Source organism: Rattus norvegicus, chromosome 2 (assembly GCF_021556685.1).
Source record: "Rattus norvegicus strain SHRSP/BbbUtx chromosome 2, alternate assembly SHRSP_T2T, whole genome shotgun sequence".
NCBI lineage: Eukaryota > Metazoa > Chordata > Mammalia > Rodentia > Muridae > Rattus > Rattus norvegicus.
The window spans coordinates 227,530,001-227,549,119 of record NC_141535.1 but is presented as its reverse complement, the minus strand read 5'-3'; the positions used below and the strand labels follow the sequence as shown (position 1 = coordinate 227,549,119).

The 19,119-nt window shown below is 40.4% G+C and overlaps 1 protein-coding gene across 8 annotated transcripts in view; it reads right to left on the bottom strand.

The window, feature by feature from the left end:
* Ppp3ca (protein phosphatase 3 catalytic subunit alpha) overlaps nucleotides 1-19,119 on the bottom strand; it is a 272,778-nt gene that overhangs the window by 161,607 nt on the left and 92,052 nt on the right. Inside the window, exon 1 of one of the 8 annotated variants that reach the window (XM_087616209.1) lies at nucleotides 758-2,073. The exons of the other annotated variants lie outside the window; for them this stretch is intronic. The gene's annotated coding sequence lies outside the window, so the exon portion shown is untranslated. Of the gene's footprint in view, nucleotides 1-757; nucleotides 2,074-19,119 lie in introns of those variants that run through there. 8 annotated transcript variants of the gene reach the window in all.

The window sequence follows — 19,119 nt, the reverse complement described above, 5'->3', positions numbered from 1 at the left end:
CGGGGGGACGACACTTCTCACCAGGGAGAGAGTTGCTCCTCTTAGTTTTAGGGTCTTCTATTAAGAAGACTGGGCTACATGAGAATGTTTGTCTTAAGGCTCCAAGACACTCAGAATTGGAGTTTTAATCTCCTTGGAGCCACGCAGCTCATCTGAATTGCAAAATTTTCCTTATCTGCAAAATAGGGACTGAATAAGAATGCAAATCGTGGGACCTCTCAGAACACCTGGCATACACTAAGTGCTCCTGAAATGGTTGTTACTAGCTAGCAGTTGTGATGGCTGATAAACTGAGACCAAATGCAGATGGAAAAAAAAAGTGATGCCTATCTGTGCTGTAGCCAAAAGGAAACACATCAAGAATCATCACTAGTCAACACCCAGAGGTGCCCTGTACTCAGGAGGATACTTGAACTCTTAGGATTGAAAGGGAGAACTTGTCCTTGTTCGAACTATTTAGGCAAACAGAACTTGAAGTCAAACTGAAGAATTCTACTCTTCCATAGCAATAAGAGGTCATGTGTGCTACGTCTTGTTCTGGGACTGCTGCATATTGGGACATCATTTCAAAGGAATCACTGGCAGGACTCACTACTGAAAATCACCTGAGAGATCTCCTTGAAAAGCAAAGCAAAGACAGAAGGAGAGCAAAGTGCCATGTTTTGTTTGCTGCCACAGTCTCATCAGATAAGCTCTGATGACACAGAAACCCAAAGACTGACAGGAGCACCCTGAGTGGACACATGCCCATCCTTACCACACTCATTTTCCTGGTGTTGATTTCAGTGAGGTGAGGCTGATGGACGGAAAGTCATTTAACCAAATGTGTTACTGAAATTACAATGTCCTCAACTAACGACATAAACGGCATCAAAGAGCTGTGTGGTCACATTTATCAGTTCCTGAACCAGAAAGAGAATTTGTGTCTGAACAGTTTCCAAAAACCAAAAATAATTTAAATAACTGAGAAAAAAATAATCAAAACTATAAAAGGACTATGGACTCCTTTGAGAAATGTGAGTATTCAGAAATGAAGCCTGAGGAGGTAGCTAAGTAGTTTAAGGGTTTGTGGTGGTGTCATGAATAACTGTGATGAATCACCCAAAACCCATATAAAAGTTGGCTACAGGAACATGTATCTGTAATGCCAGTGGCCCTGTGGGAAGACAGGAGAAGACAGAAGAACACAAGTTCACTAGCCAGATAGTGCAACATACACATGAAGCAGCAAACAGGAGATTCTGCCTCAGTGAATGTGGCAGGAAAGACTGACACCTGAGGTGTCCTCTGACTACATGATCACAGCTTGGTTCATGTGCTCCTTCACTCGGAAATACAAATGCATGTGATCCAGAGGACATGTGCGTGCACATGCACACACACACAGAGACAGAGAGAGACAGAGACAGAAAGAGACAGAGAGAGACACAGACACAGAGACACAAAGAGAGACAAAGAAGAAGAGCATATATATATAACCACACATGGTGTTAATAACAGTGTTTGATTTTTATTCAGTATATTTCTTTCTCTAAAATCCCTTATTGTTAATTCTTGAAAAGGAATCAAAAATGTTTTCTCCATATTTTCGTCTCCACCCTTTACCTTCCAGCTATCTATTAAGCAAAATAATGTTTTCTTAATTAGTTATGGTTTAAGCAATTTTTCTTTCCCTGGCAGAGAAAGGCAGACTATAGAAAAGGAAATGAGGGCTCCGTTATGCATGCTTGGGAATAAAGTTTGGTCACAATTCCAAAACCAATGTTACTTCTAACTGAAATAAGCTCACGTCAGTTATTTTTGTAATTTTTAACTCCTAACTAGATGAAGCACATACAATTCTCATAAAGGCAATCCTTGTATTCAGAATCCATTCTAAAATACTTGGTGCCATCATATACTCTAATAGTTTGTAACAACAAGAAAAATGCCACCTAGCAGTTCTTTTTTTTTTTTAATGTGATCCATTTAAAGATGCATCACTAGGACTCTACAAGAGCAGAAATGATGTTGAGAAATGCAAACTCCACCCAAGAGAAGACCAACTCAGAACATTTGAATAAAACAACTTCCTGACTTGACGAACAGGTAATGTACTTTAGTCTTAAACTTCCAGGCCAAGACAGAGTATCTAATCTAAGCAGTCCACAGCTTTATATGCTAAATTCTTAGCTGAAAAAGGATAAAGAGGAAAGGCATTTCACTCCATTACCTGCAGAGCGCCACACATGACTTCACATTTGGAAACATTTCCAAGCCATCTGTCAGGAAGTTAAACACCTCTTACAGTTTCACGCTGATATTAAGTAACAGAGTTTAGATGTGCACCCAGGTACATCAATTCAATTCCATATGCCATACCCTGAGAAACCAACTACGCTATTAAATAGATCGGCACTCTAAATAGCTTTCAAAAGCATGATCAATTTTCAGACTATCTTCTATAGTTGTCTGTACATAAAGAATGAGAACAATAGCATCGCCCACTGCTTAAGTTAACAGGAAAAGACTCGGGCCACAGAATGTCCCTTAATGGGAAAACGTAACTTCGTATCACCCATCCTCTCTCGTCCTGGGTGTGGTGGGGGAAGGAAGAGGTCCTTCCATAGATCTTCACAGGTAACCCTGGCAATATGACTGAGATCAGTAGTGAGTATAATCACAGTCACCCACAGACATGGAAACAAAGAGAAGGCAAAGGGAAGAAAAGTGGCCAAGCTATAAAAACATATTCATGTTTGCTTTATCCTAAGGAATAGAGAAATGACCAATAACTCCAAAGAATAAGGTCTTGCCCTCACAGAGCCCACAAAAGCAAGTAAGAGTTCAAACGGTCACTTCATTTTTTATTATCAAAGATAACTTAGTTTATATTAACTAAGGAAAAACCTGCACTGTGGTATTGAATTACTCTTTTTTTTTTCCCAATTTGGAAAAATAAAGTTTGGAATTGAACTATGGAAAAGCTGAAGCACGCACTCCCCATGTCACTGCTAAATTTCCCCCCGTAATTAAAAAAAATGTTACACCCAAGTTTTGTCATAGTGTGTGATAGTATAAGGGCAACCTCTCACAAACATCAGGAGGACAGAATTGTAATAGCCGAGATTAAATTCATTTCTGGAAACAATTGATTTAGAAAAAGCAGTGGAAAAAAACTCATGCATAACAACGGAAAGTGCAGCTCACCCATCAGCCCAGTAAAACACGTGCAAAAATAACAGAGGAGGCCAGTGATGAAGACAGTCTCAAAAACACCTTCAGATGGTGGGATGAAGCGTCCCAGTAGAGTAGGAGGAAATGGGCGGGTGGGAGGCTCATTCAAAATGTCCTGGAGTTGATCACTGTGACCCGAACTTTGTTTTTACCAGAGCTTCCTTTAGCCTGGTCTGCACGGGTTCCAGGCCAACTTAGATTATGTGGTAAGACCCTGGCTTAAAAAAATAGAAAAGATAAAAGAAGTCGGAGGAGGAGGAGGAAGAGGAGGAGGAGGAGGAGGAGGAAGAGGAGGAGGAGGAGGAGGAGGAGGATGGTGGTGGTAGAGTAGGAGGTAGTGATGGAGGAGGAGGAAGAGGAGGAAGAAGAAATTTTAAAAAGAAAAGAGAGAAGGAAGGAAGGAAGGAAGGAAGGAAGATAGATAGGATGGATAGATAGATAGATAGATAGATAGATAGATAGATAGATAGATAGATAGATAGATAGATAGATAGATAGGCAGGCAGGCAGGCAGGCAGGCAGGCAGGCAGGCAGGCAGGCAGGCAGGCAGGCAGGCAGGCAGGCAGGCAAGCTGAGTGACCAATTGATCAGTGAGGAGAAAGTTTGTAACATTTTGAGGCTGGATTAAAAAACGTATCTCATAAATCATTTAAGCAATCTAAATCCAATGAAAGATTGTTTTACTACTACTTTGTTCCTATCATTTTTACTAAAGAGCTGTAAGTTCTTTCCTGCAGCTAATAACCTCATGGTCCTTTTGCTTAGATCTGAGTAAGATTTAAATTTTTCCATTGAATTAAAAAAAAATGTGTAACTGCTTACTCGTCTGACATTGAAAAGTCCTACTTTGCTCTAAGAGCCTCTGGGAAGGAGAGGCATGTGGGGCTGAGGACCTCAGCTACACTGGAAAGGTTTGACTCTCAAGAATGTGTTGAAGAGATAATTCGGTTGGCGAGCGATTAAGAAACCTGAGTTAAACTCCAAATACATGAAAGAAAGAAAGAAAAAGAAAGATGTCAGTCCCGGGGTGGGGGGGGTGCAGGGGTGTAAAAGCTACAGCATTCATAAGGAAAAGGTAGAGTTGAGGCTAACATGTCAGCTGTAGACGAGGCAATGAGCTCTGGGTCATCAAGAGAGACCATGGCTCACAAATGAAGCTGGACAATGTCTGGAAACAATCCTCAAAATTGTCCTCTGGCTATTACACACACACACACAGAGAGAGAGAGAGAGAGAGAGAGAGAGAGAGAGAGAGAGAGAGAGAGAGAGAGAGAGAGGCGCACACACATATACACAGGAACATGGGGGCACACTCCATGGCATTTATACTAAATTTTTTTCTATCTCACCATTATATACCACAAGAACACTTACTTAGTGATTTGAAAATTTAGTAATAATGTGGACTCACAGGACAGAGAGAAAAATAAAAAAAAAATTCCATAGTATATAATATCAGATTGTATACTGAATGACAAATGCTATGTTAAGAGTAATCAAGACTGGGCTCCTAAGAAAAATTCTCGAAGTCCGGAACACTAACACACATACAGACACACAGACACACAGACACATAGACACACACACACACACAAACACAATTTCAAAAGGGAAATTAAACACTATATTGAGCAAGCCATACTGAACAATAAAATTTATTAGTTTGCGTTTAATTTTTTCTTATAATTAAAGCACTCTTAAAAGTAGAAGATACCTAGAGTAAAACGAATATTCGATATATACTGTACAGCCTTCATACCCAGATAGGCTGGGAATAGTCAACCACACACACACACACAGAGAGAGAGAAAGAGAGAGAGAGAGAACAAAGGAACCTGTCCAATTGTATTGTTTAAACTGCTATGGTATTGTTGAAATCCAACCTCAGTATCAAAGGATTTCCTAATTTTGTTCATTAGCAAGATGCACTCCTCTTAAGACTGGAGTTGAATTTACAAGCGAGAAAGCCCTCCCCAAGTTTTGGAGCATACATCAACCATTTTCCATGAAGAAAACCTCTTGATTCTAATGTTGGCTTAATGAGCTCTGGGTTCTCACACATCGTGTTATTACAATCAGAAAAAGGAGAGACCCTGGCTGTAAGGCTAAAGCTGACAATTGCACTTGCGAAGAAAACACAGTTTCCTGCCAGCTAAGCAGCTGAGCTCCAAATGCACAGACTTACATCCAAAGGAAACCAGCTTATCGGCAACAGACTTCCATTTCCAAATCTGAGACCATTCCAGAGGATAATTTCTTAAGATGATATTATGGACACATGAAGACGTGTAGCTCACAATTAACAACACGTTTTGGGCCTGAGCATTTGGTGGCCCGCCTCCAGTTTATTTCTTTTACGAAAATAATAGCTAAGTGGAAAGGGTAAAATTAACCCAATCGGGAACATTTCCACTTCTATTTTAACCTACTTCATTAAAAACTGAGTCATAATCTATTTATTAAGTGGATTTCCTAAGGCTAAATTTTCTTTAAAAGAATCTTGAGCTCATCCCAGGGAGGGAGCATGGCCTTTCATTAAAAACCATTTGGATTTTCTGATGCTCAAAAAAAAATCCCCATACTTATCTAGGGGATTAAGCAAAATCATTTGGTCGAGATGAATTATTCATTTTACTTTTACCCAACATGGTGGCTTGAATGAGAAATGTCCCCCAGTCTCATTTATTTCTTAGCATGCTTCCCATTGATGGAGCTATGTGGAAAGTTACAGAACCTCTGGGAGAAAAGCCTTCCTGGAGGAGCAACATGACTTGAGGTGGGCTTTGAGGATTCAGCCTGGAGCCACTTGTGTTCAGCCCTCTCGCTCCCATGCCTCCTTCCTGTGTGGGGATGAAATGGGAGCTCCCTGCATCCTGTCTCCACCATCACCATCGCCCTAACTGTTCTCCTATTTCCTCAGCCAGAATGGATTGCATCCCTCTGGAAATTGAAGAGAAAATAAAGCTTTTCTTTTCTAAATTGCTTTTGGCCATGATATTTTATGGAAGCAGCAGAAAAAGAAAAGTAATCAGTCCAATGAGAATGACAAGACACACCATTGCTATCTTTCCCTCTCAGCTTCCTAGCCCTCAGGAGGAGGGCATGTTACCTAATGGCTACCACATATCTGATTATCAGTTAGCCTCCTGCTCACAGACAAAGTCATTCAGTAAGTTACAACTGTGTGCCTCTCACCTCAATAGTTGTGACTAATGCTTTTTGTTTGGTTGGTTTGCTCTTTTCTTTTTAACCTCTAAGACCACATTATAGAAATTTGGGTAAAACCCAATGGCTAGTTTTGTCTTCCATTCCTAAGCAAAATCATTCATATTAATGGTTTGATAAGAGAGTCTTCTGACTTCTCCTATAGAATGGTTTGCTTTTGTAAAGAAAAAAAAATCCAATAAATTGTCAAATTGTCAATTAGTGACCAAATAGTGGGAATCAATAACATGGACTGCACATTGTATAAAGTGTCAAGAGTTGTGAGGTATAGACTCTCTAGGCCTCACGAGAAGAGAGTCAGAGGCTAGAGCACATCCTTAAAAGGGGTTGTACAATTACATGAAGATTACATGAATTACAAGTAATTTTAAAAAGCATATAGTTATTGAGAATAAAGCATGGAATTAGTCTTTTCCATTCATCTTATTGGTAAAGCAATAGTTTCATCAATATTAAAGACTTTTAATTCCATATCATCTGACATAGTATAGGTCACGGAATTCAAAGTGGGTGCCTTGCTGGTTTATACCGACAGAAGGAAAGTCACAGTTCTGAAAACTAAAGGCATTCTAATTAGTTGCCAGGTATGAAATGTAAAACAAAGAGGAAAAAGAAAAAAAGAACATAACCCTGTAAGTTCACACTGTAGTAGGTCTTACGTAGTCACTTTTGCTAGAACATTCCAAGAGCCTACTGTATTCAAAGAACATTAAAACCAACAAGTCCGCCATCAGCCTGGGTACAGCACATTCGGAGTTCTCCACCATGGATTTGTAGGAACGATCGACAGTGTGACAAGGGGCAGTGTAAATAGCAGTCCATCTTCAACCAGTGAGAGTGCTGTGCCAGATTTGATCCTTTCAGCCTTTCTCTTTCACTCCTCAAATATCACATCATAGTTCTGATGCTTCTTCCTCCTCCTTTCCCTCCTCCCCCTCCTCCTCCCTTTCATCTCTGTGTAAGAGTAACTATTAAAGAGAAAGGGCACCCTCTCTGTCTTCCAACAGCACTGATGGAAACCTGATGATCTCCCCCAGGGTCATTTCAAACCTATCAGAGTTCACAGTAACTCCAGCACTTCCCCATGCAAAGGATAAACCAAGTAGTCCCTAGACTAATGGAAAGACTGGCTTAAACTTGACCTTGGCTCTCCCTTTATAATTAGCTGATTCATTCTCTTGGGGAAATAGGTGATTAGCTTACGGTTCAGAATTTCCTCAGGAAAGAAATGTAACTCACTTGAAAAGGGCTTTCCTCATTTCATTTACATAGCACTACCTCAGATTTAGATGAAATGATAATTTGTTAAATTCTATGAAACTTATTAGCTCTTCGGGTCTCTGCCATAGTCTGGTGACTTAATTTAGGACACAGAGCCTCAAGGTCCAAATAGGGTAAATGTCCACTTAACAGAGAAAACAAGATTCCAAGTGTAGTCCTTTCCATAGTGACACATCCCTAAGAACACTGCAGCAATATTTATAATACAATTACTTTTCAAGTCTAGATGCTTGATTAGCAAAGCAAAGTTAGAAACAAAAAGGAAAGTAACTGTAACAGAAAATTCTCTTTAAAACGAAACTACTATTTTCCTCTTTTATCTCTATCTACAAAAACAAAGCAGCTAATGATTCATGTGTAAATCTGTGTTTGCGCACACATGCACATGTGTGTGTGTGTGTGTGTGTGTGTGTGTGTGTGTGCGCGCTCGCGCATGCTACGTACAAGTGTGGGTGTGTACAGAAGCCAGAGGAGGACATCAGGTATACTAGTCCATCACTCTCCATTTTTTCCCCTTGAGACAAAGTCATTGGAAGACCCTGGAGTTGGTCTGCCAGTCATCCAGTCACAGGAATGTCTGTGAATCCTCTGTCCACAATGCTGAGCTAAGAGTAGCATTTGTAGCTACTACTTCAGGTGTTAGGGCCCAATCTCAGGTCATCGCGCTTACACAGCGAGCATTCTTACCCACTATACTTTCTCTGAAGGCCAAAACCACTAATGCTTTTATGTAAGATCTAAAGATATAATTTTGAGGAATTATGTCCCACACAGCATATTCTTTATGAAAATGTTCTTATGTAACACAGTACCATTTACAATGACTTACATAATGAAATATAAAAGCATAAACCATATATAATCTTGATGTATGACTCTAAAAAATGTTATCTGATACAACTTTTATCTATAATAGCCTCTTATACTACAAAAAGAAATGTCAGAGAAACACAAATATTCCCTAAATTGATAAGTGCACAGACACTGGAATCACCTAGAAAGTGATAATCTCCAGTTTTTTCATATCTAAGGTGGAGATATAAAATCATCCTGGTAAGGAAAAAGTTCTACTGATGGATGAACGTGGCATGAATGAACACATAGAGTAAAGGTAACAAAATTTGAAAGGACTTAGAGTAATATAAAAGATTCAAGGAACAGATGGATCACACGCTGGGTGGCCATAAACACATTGTCTAAGGCAGGGCATTCTGAGGAACAGGAAGGCTGATGCGGATACTCTCACTCTGTGTAGCACAAAGCAGGACTGCCCTAGTGGGGGATATAGACCTGCAATTGGTGCTCTTAATCATGGCTACTCATCACCTGAGGTTTTCTTCTAGGCTTCCTATCTTCTGGTTTTGGTGTTTGAGCCATTTTTTCCCTTTGTTGTATTAGGTCACCAACTTGGTATTTTTTTTCCTCTTCTTTTTCTTTCCCTCATTCTTATTAGTCTTTCCCACTCCAGGACACCATTAGCAACACCCCTTAACTGTTTCTTCTCCATGTGTCCATTTTTTTTTGTCTTCTAAACAAGAGAGGGACATTTACTAGTCTCAAATCTTTCTCTAAAAGTGTTCCTGATTTTTGTTTTGTTTTCTTTTGTTTTGTTCTGTTGTTTTTGTTTTGTTTTGTTTTGTTTTGTTTTGTCTTGTTTAACAATCTTAGCTTGTGTTTTTATTTTAAAAATGTCACTCCAAGAGCTCTGGAGGAGTTCCAAAGTCAAGTGTGCTACCACTAACACACTGCACTGTGTTTGGTCACTTAAACATGGGCACTGAAAAGCCTGGTGGATTTAGCTTGGGGCATATATACCACAAGAATCCAGTCTACAGAAAGACGATATTCTAAGTAGTAAAACTTTTAAGAGAATGGCGATGTTAAGGCAGATTATACATAAGAAGTTTCATTGACCCAACCCAGGCTGGAGTTTCTAATGACAGTTTCGCATCCAAGATAAAGCCAAAGCATTCTCAATGAGGATTGGTTTCTCTCGCTGTTATGCCTCCTCAAGGAACTCCATCCACCTTAATCCCTCTGCCTAATCCACCAGCCAACCTCCTCTGCACTCTGAGGAGTCCAATGCTCCAGGGGCTGAAGTCTTCCTGCAGCTGGAACACTCACTCCCCCATCTCCTGAAGGCTGTCAGCTGTTTCCTCATCTCCTCCCGGTTCCTACAAATGCCACTTTCCTGGTATCTTCCCTGCCATGTTATTTTAAGGAGCACACTCCCAACGCTTCCCCATCTGCTGTTAGTTTATTCCAAAAACTCCCTATGTGAGGCATTATATATTTTGTTTGGTGTTTTCCTGCCATTTCTCCACCAAAATGCAAAGAACACGAGGACAGAAATATTTTTTGTTAAATATGCTTAGTGCTGTAAGCCTAGTGGCTAACATAAAAAAAAATGACTGATTTCTAAAAGGGAATAAGACAGTACTCAGTTGTTTAGAGCAAGCAAGCATTGCTCTTGCAGAAGACCAGAGTTCATTTCCAGCATAGATGTTAGGGGGTCACAACTACCTGTAACTCCAGCTCCAAGGGACCCAGAGCCTTGTTCTGAACTTTAAGGACACCTCAACACATATGCATATACGCTACACAAGCACACAGACATATACATCATCATCATCATCACCATCACCACCACCACCATCATCACCACCACCACCACCATCAACATCACGATCATCATCATCATCACCACCACCACCACCACCATCGTGAACAACTTCTTCTTCTTCTTCTTCTTCTTCTTCTTCTTCTTCTTCTTCTTCTTCTTCTTCTTCTTCTTCTTCTTCTTCATCATCATCATGAACTTTGGAAAGATGGTCAATGAATGTGTGTTGAATAAATAAGGCGAATGTCAAAAGAATGCAATTTTTAACACAACTTCCCCAAAAGCAAATGCTGATATGACATGCTGATGGCAAATAGCTCTGCAAACCACACCAACGAACAACTCAAAGCTCAGTACAAAGGTCAATCGTTGAAAAAATGAAGACCTCTACGAGGTCTCATGGCGTTACGTGGCTCTAAAATGCCTTTCATAACATATATGGTAACATTGCCACTGGTTATATGCAAGTATATTTCCAGAGGCAATATAAAATATGCACATTTGGAAAGTTAGGAGGGATCAAAAATGGAAAAACTAAAGATGTTGTTTTTAATACAAGAGGAGTTGGGGAGAAGGCTCAGCGGTCAAGAGTCAAGGGATCCGACACCCTTTTCTGGTCTCTGAGCACTCACTCTCATGGGACACACACTGGAACACATATACATGAAATAAAAATAAGGCATATTAAAGATACAAGAAATTACAGTCAAGAACTAAAAAAAAATGACTTTCTCTTTTCTTCTCTAAAACAGGTTATAAATGACTACTGAGTAAAGACTATCTTAGAACGAGCTATTTAAAAAAGGAAATTCTCGACCCTTGAAGCAAGTTGGAAGTTTCTGTGATCAAGATAAAAGGTTGAAGCAGGAGAATAAGGGAAGTGATGAGCATCAGAAAATCCACACTTGCTTTCAACAAAAGCATCTATGAAATGAAATAGCACTACATAATATGGCCATGATATTAGAGTTAAAATTCTGAAATTACAATATGAACGGAATATTCATTCTGTAAATGAAAACTGTATGGCCTCAGCTTCTAAGGTTTGAAGTTATTTGAATGTAAATGGTATAAAACAGAATTGAGTTGACCTTCCTTTGTCAAGTCTGGGGTGCATCTGAGAATTTTCAGACTCCCAACGCTTATGGGCAACTTTCTCCAGCCTCCAAAGACCCCCTAGACAAATACATACACAAACAAATATATACAAACATACACAAACACACACACACACAAACACACACATACACACACACACTCAGAGGTACACTCACGAGAGAGACAAACACACAGATCTACAGATACTCATGTATACACAAACACACAGAGAGACACGCAGAGAAAAACACACAGGTGTACACACAAGCAAACACGCTGACAGGAATAGGCACTGGTCACACATATAAATGTTCCAGCCATTCCTCTATCCTAATTGTTATCATATAAAGTACCTGGGCAAAATTTCCCAATAGACACAAAAAAAAAATTAAGCAAATTAGCACCTCCTTAAACCCCAATACTATAGAAGAAAGTATCTGAAGCAAAGAAAAGCTTGGAACATCCTGGGCAATTCACTAAGTAGTGCCCATTGATACCCAAGTAGATGTGGCATGCCCTTATACAGGAGCACTGGCTACATAAATGAGCCTCCATAGAGACCCTTCCTACCACGGTCAAAAGCAAATCTAGTTCTAACAATGAGTGCATCAGCTGGGAGTGCCCCTGAGCTCACCTTCCAAACCCACAGCTGTGCACAGGGAAGTCGACCTCTTAGAACGCGGCATCTGTTAAAGCACCATGTCTTTGCACATGCGTTGTAAGAATCTTTTTTTCTAGATAGAAACCAACATATTGTTGGTGGATGTTGCACTGTTCTCCATGTAAGGACTTCGAAAACTATTCCCACTTGTGAAAACGAAATGGTGAGAAGCAGTGACGTCATAGCGCATCATGTCAAGTCAGTGGGAAAACATCACTCCAGGCAAACGGGATGCCTGCCCATGGATCAAGAGGCATTTTTTTAAAAATTATTTTTATTTATGTGTACATGTCTGAAGGCCAGAACATGCTGGATCCCCTGGACTTGCAGTCACAGCAGTCGTGAGTCACCTGACAAAGGTGCTATGAACCAAACTTGGGTCCTCTACAAGAACAGCACATGCTTTAAAGTCTGAGAGATTCAGTCCTAGGAGACTACATTTTTTAAATATGGATGGCATTTACTTTATAAATTTTAGAACTCTCTTAAAAATCAAGCAATGTCTACATTAAATGAGTAAGTACTTGGACCATAAATAAATATAGTTCTACTGGTTGGCTCAATGCTACAAGCACAGGTGTCAATGGTGTAATGGAGTACAAGTGTGTACATGAATGCATACGGACATGTGATACGATATAGCATTTACTAAAGACAGCACGCTTATCATACAATGCCAAACACGATAGTTAAATATACTTTATACAATGAATGCTGATCATTTTTAGGAGAGCCACTGGCTTATTCATAAGTCAAAATTCAACTGAATCTCCCGTCTGCCTGATGCCTGCCTTTCTTCCCCAGGACCTGTTGCTTTCCTGTTATTGACTGCAGAATCATGTAGTGCTAATATGAGAAAAAGCTCGACCGCACCAAGTACGCGTTAGTTCCTGCTTCGCCGAATGGTATGAAAAGACAGTGAACTTCAGTTTTGTGTACATCTGCTTCCAGACAGAAACCCATTCAACAAGTCCTTGCTGATTGATTAGGGGACAACACCAAAGTACAGAACAAAGACAAAAGTTAACTTCTTGTGCTCAGTCCTATTTGTGGCCCTCCGAGTTCAGAGGCCTCCACTTCCTCTCTATGGAGTGTCCTCCAAAGGAAGTCTCTTCAGGGACTCTCGGTCTAAAGCAGTGCTTAGCTAAGGCTGAGCTACAACGCAAGAAACTCCGATGTAGCAAATAATTTTAAGCAAGTGTGATTTCTTCTTCTTAGAGAAGTCCTTAATACATTTGGGGTACAAGGAACCAGAATAGAAGTGGAGTTTTTAGCCACCCGGAAACTCTTTTTGATCACTGGGAAACTCTTCATCATGTGGTAAATAAAGAAAGCGGCACAACTGTGAACTATTGCCACTTCTAAACAAGAATTACTGACATGGTCACAGGAGGGGAGCGTTAGTGAGAACAGAAGTATAACTCAAAATCCTGTGCGTACCGCATCTGAAGTGTCTACAAAAAGTTATCTAGTAATCAGATTGAACTATATGCATTTATTTCTCCGTTTCAATCAGAGATAGGAAAACTCCACACCAAACTAATCAACAGCTTTGATTTTTAAAAGGAATTATACATTTTATCTTCCCATTTCATCTTGAATGAGGGTTTCATTTACTTCATGAAGAAGAAAAAAATCAAAACACAGTCTCTCTATGCATATTTGGGGGAAAAAGAATCTTTGGGGTAGAGAGTTGATTTTGATTATGTTCTCCCAATATGTTTTTGTGGATGAACAGCATATCCCGAAAGTTTCAAAATTCTAACTATCAAAGATTTCCACTGTAGGAAAGGGACAGGGCTAGCCAGCCCCAGCAAGGAGAAATGCATCTCAGGTAAAATGCCCCTGGGGCCTCACAGAGAGTTATTTAATTGGAAAGGCTCAGGAAATGTATAAACTCTGCAAAGGTAACTTCTGGAATGAATAGTTGGTGTGGTCCCATTTGATGATGGTCTTGGTTTTCCAATGAACAAAATGTAAGTGACTGGCTCATTGGGAACTTCGGAATGGATACCTAGCATGTACTGCCTCAGTATGCCATCAACCAACATGGACGAGTAGGTTCCTTTTACTGTAGTATTAGATTGGCCGGAGCAGAGTGCTGTATGCCAGAATGTTAAGTTTAATAACTCTATTGGTTCAAGCATGTGCTGCAGAAGGGTGCAGAATACACATTTTAAAGAACCAACTAAAACCACGATTCAATATAGCCTCAGAAATTACTAAAGATAACCAACGCCTTGGAATTCCAACAAAGTAATATTCTAAAATGAAGACCTTAATTCAGTAGTTTGGACATGCATGTGTGTAATATCCAGGGAGAAAATGTCTTGTGACTTGGGAAGGCCAGCTCTGGGGTTCCTACGTTAGGTCCAGGCAGCAGCTTCCGAACCCTGGAGTCTACTTCCTCAGCGAAAGGAATTGTTCTAAGGACTCAGTGCCTGAATGAGTGAGAACCGGAGCACCCTCAACCTCCGAAAAAGGAGGATTCTGAGACAATCCCTGCTCTGGAAGTTGCATCTCCAAGAAGTCTGTTTTGATATAATCATTGGTCTAAAAAGTAAATCTTGACTTGAAAAAAAGTAAAAAAAAAAAAAAATAGTCAGGGAGGCTGGTAATAGGCAAGGAAGGGAAGGGGTGAATTTGGAGACAGATTAATAAAATCTGAATCCTTCGGAAGTGGTTGCAAGCTTGTTGGTCTCCACAGCTCCCGAGGCCAAATCTCAGCTAATTGTTCCCTTCTGCACTGTGTGCCATTCCCAGCGTTGTCCACAGGGCATCTGGGAAAGGAGAACTAGAAAGAGGCACAGGGAGGGACAGGGAGGCACAGGGAGAGACCAGGGCTCTCAGATTGGCTCAAGAGGAATCCCAGAAGAAAGGGAAAGGACACCAGAAAAGGAAATGGATGAGAGGAAAGTCCCAGGATGTGGAATGGAATGGAATGGAATGGAATGGAATGGAATGGAATGGAATGGAATGGAATGGAATGGAATGGAGGAAAGGATGTTCAAAGTATGTGGGGATATTTGAGATTACTTACCACTGAGAATACGCAGACAGGCACACAGGTTTACACAGGCTTACAGACAGGGAAGCAAACGGGTTTCTACAAGATTTACATTAAAGCCTCATTAAGTTAGTGTGACTTCTTGTGGGTTGGATTTCTTTTTAAATCTATTTTGTGGCCATATAAAAATGGGTTGACAAATATTGAACCTTAAATTATATTTTTTAAAAAAACAATAGAAACCTTTGATCATAAGTAAAATATACCCCCCTCACTCTTGTGTGTGTGTGTGTGTGTGTGTGTGTGTGTTTCCTCCTCTATGTAAATTTACAAATTATTTCTAGTCCCACTTGTAGATCTCACCGGAGCTACTTTTAAGAATAACATCATCTCAACTTGACGTATACTTTTCATTGTCTTTACAGGTACCATGAAGGGGGATGATACAGTTAGCTCACTGATAACTTGTTATCTACTGGAAGATTGGCCCAAATTGGGAAATGACTAAAAACATATTCACTGTTTTAAATAAAGTCTTGCCTGAGAAGTGTCTGGCCTTTTTACTAACTACAGCCTTACACCTTCCCATCAAAATGCCTGGAGAATCCATGAAATGACACTGCCAACCTAAAAGGTCTCTTACGTGAAATCTATATTATGTGTTAGTACATACTAGACCCCATAAGCTCTTTAATTTCCACTTCCTGGCACTCCCAGCCAGTTTCTCCTTCCCATGGTACATCCCATGGTCCTCTCAGACTCTTCAGATATTCTTTCAAGTCTCTCTCCTTCTTATCCTCCTCAGCTCAGAAATTTTTATATTCTATAGTCAAGGTTTCAATGAAGCATCTTCAAAACACAGTCATCCCAAAGACATATGGACAATAGGAAATTTTATAAGAATCATTTTACAGATAACAGAATCTACTTTTTCCTAAAACTGTCAGCACAAGGACTGTTGCCCAGAAGTAGTTCTCCACCTGTGACCATCTTTGTAGCAAATGCCCCATCCTGATGCTGAGACACTGGTCCAGGCTTCCTAAACCCAAGGCACATCAAGCCACCCAGATAGCACCAAGTGTTTGTTAGTCTAGAGTGCCAGTCCTGGGAGGGAGAATTTGTAAATGTCAAAGATAGAGTTTAAATTCATCAGGCCATTGGTGTTTAAAAATTATCAGGCCATGTATCCTAAAATTAGAAATCAGAACTAAGATGCTTGGGAACACAGCAGTGGTTTATAGAAACGAGAAACAGAAATGAAGGTATCTAGGTTTCCTTAGCAAAAGTTGTCTGTTCTGACGCTTTGATCATTAGACATTGAGTCAGGAGAAAGACAGAGAATAGAAAGATCAACAGACATACAGAAACTTACACTCTACTTTAATTAAATCTCCAGAAAGCTTAATAAACTGAGAAGCCCTCCCAACCCTAAGAACTTCCTCCAGCCCTGGACTTGCCACTGCACTGTTTCCCACTGCTTACTTGTATTTCTTCCCCGCTTGGGTCCACTCCCCAAGACTCATTCCGTATTTCCTACCACTCACGCAATAGTCTGTGCTGAAGAAAGTTACTTTGGTGTATTTCACATTCTTCCTGACATCGAAAGCTCCCAGGACCCTGACTTTCACCAAATTGACCTCAGCACCTAAGGTAATGATATATATTTGAAAATTGATACTTTAAAATAAAGGCATCAGCAACCATTCTTTGGAAGCCTGACACCTGACTTGATCAGGGCAGCATGTGTTTCGGCTCAGGAGGCGGAGGGTGATTCCTAAAAAGCCAACAGAGCTGTCAAACTGTGACTACAATGCCACTGACTCACCACAGGCGAACATGCTGAGGTGCTTTCCCCAGTAGGAAGAATGAACTGGGCTGACTAAGCCATTCAGTTACTCCTGGGAGCAACGGCATACACATCTTACACACTCTGAGAGGACGCCGGACGTAACAGACCAAAAGATGTTAAGTTTTTCTTTAAAGAAAAAGAAAAAAACAAAAAAGACAAAAAAAGAAACAAAAACAAAAAACTAAAACCAACAACTAGTTCTTTGCCCCTGACAGTGCTAGGAGTAAAGGTATGAATAGGTACACACATGACAGGCAGAACCACCTTATCTCCACAGTTGGGGACCTTCAGATCAGTCCATCTCTTCTTTCACACATGAGTCAGATCTTGCTCTCGGTATCTCAAGGGTCAGCTGCAAAGCGGAGGAGGTGAGAGTCTCACAATTTCCTTTCCAAACGATTTCGATAAAGAAGGGTTATCTAAGGGATAGGGAGACAGCTGTTGTCGGAAAAGTATTTGCCACTTGGTCATGAGGACCTGACAGTCCAATGCCCAGAATGTGCATAAAAAGGCCAAGCGTAGACAAAAAGGTTGAATTCGGTGCTGGGGAGTCAGAGATGAGACTGGGGCCCAGGCACTCGATCCTTACCCTGCCCGTCAGTCTAGACCCGTAAATGGCTGCTAGTATTGCTTCTGTGGGGTTTTCATTTAAAAAAAAAAAATAGGGGTGGGGACTGAAGAGATGGTTCAGTGGTTTAAGAACACTGACTGCTCTTCCGGAGCTCCTGAGTTCAATTCCCAGCAACCACATGGTGACTCACAACCATCTGTAATGGGATCTGAGGCCCTCTTCTGGTGTGTCTGAAGACAGCAACAGTGTACTTATATAAATAAATAAATAAATTCTTAAAAATATCAAATAATAAAAAAGCTCTATTTATTGAGGAAATAATGTATGGTTAAAAAGTTAGGTGTCCTAGCACAGCCCAAACTTCTACACACAACTTGTAAGTGTACTTGCAGTCAAAATGTGTTTGTGCAAGGGAAAACTTCAGATGAGTTCATTCATTTGCACGATTTAAAAAGAAATGTGTATAAATGATTTCTATGACAAAGGTGATAACAATTGAGTCTACATATTCAAGAAAAAGTGGTTTGTTGCTTAAAGATCAAACAGCAAGAGAAAATCCAAAAGTGAAAAATAAAGGCAGGGAAGAAAAAAACACTTAAACTTATTTTGTCCCAAATAAACTACTGAATTTCTTTGAAGTAGGTTAGGATCAAAAAGCACAGAGCTTAAAGGGCTGAGATTCAAAAATCATGGTTTTTCAAAAATCAATATTTAGCTCAGGCCGCAGCTAGAACCTTAATTGACATGGTGGGAAGCCCTTGCGTTTTAATGGCACCTCACCAGAGGCTAGAACTCTGCTCTCTACCACGGAGCACTCAGCCAGCCTTCTCAGACTTAATTCTCACCCTGATCTAAGACGTTCTGAATGTCTTGCAGTTATCGCTTTACCGGCACTTGCATGACTCATAATTATTTTTAGGATCAAAAAATCTAACATAACCATCCTCCGGTTTGCCGGTCCTCAAGGTCTAAGGAGGGCTTACAGGCCTCTCGCTGACAATTAAATTAGCTTCCTTTATCTACAAACAGTAGCATTCAGATGAAGTTTACTGAACGTCAGGAAACTGAGTTGCTGGGTAGCCCCATAATAAGAAATTGAAATAAAAGTCTCCCCGTGTCAATATTGCAGGGGCCACATAGGAGAGTCAGTCTGTTCTCACAGCCCTCCACGTGTGCACTTTGGCAGGCGTTCTATCAGAAACACACCAATACATCATCATCATCAAAAGCCAGGCTCTCTCTGCATACTGCTTTTCAACAACAACAAAAAAAAATTAATATTTTCCTTAAGCTCATTCTTCCAAGCACCTCAGGACTGGGTCAGCACCACTGACTATACCTCTTTTCCTTTTCAGTAAACGAATTCCCACACCAAAGGGACTAATTCAATGGACAACCATCCAACTAACAAAACCCTATACAAAGTAGATTTTTCAGTTCCAACCTCCAAATAGAAGTACAAACCTAGAAGAACACAGTTCTGCCTGGCTTCAGGAGCAGTCCCAGAATGAATTATACTGCTGTGGAGAACCAAAGAGAAACCAGAGACAGACAAGACACATGCATGAGATGGTCAAGTACAAGCTCCTAA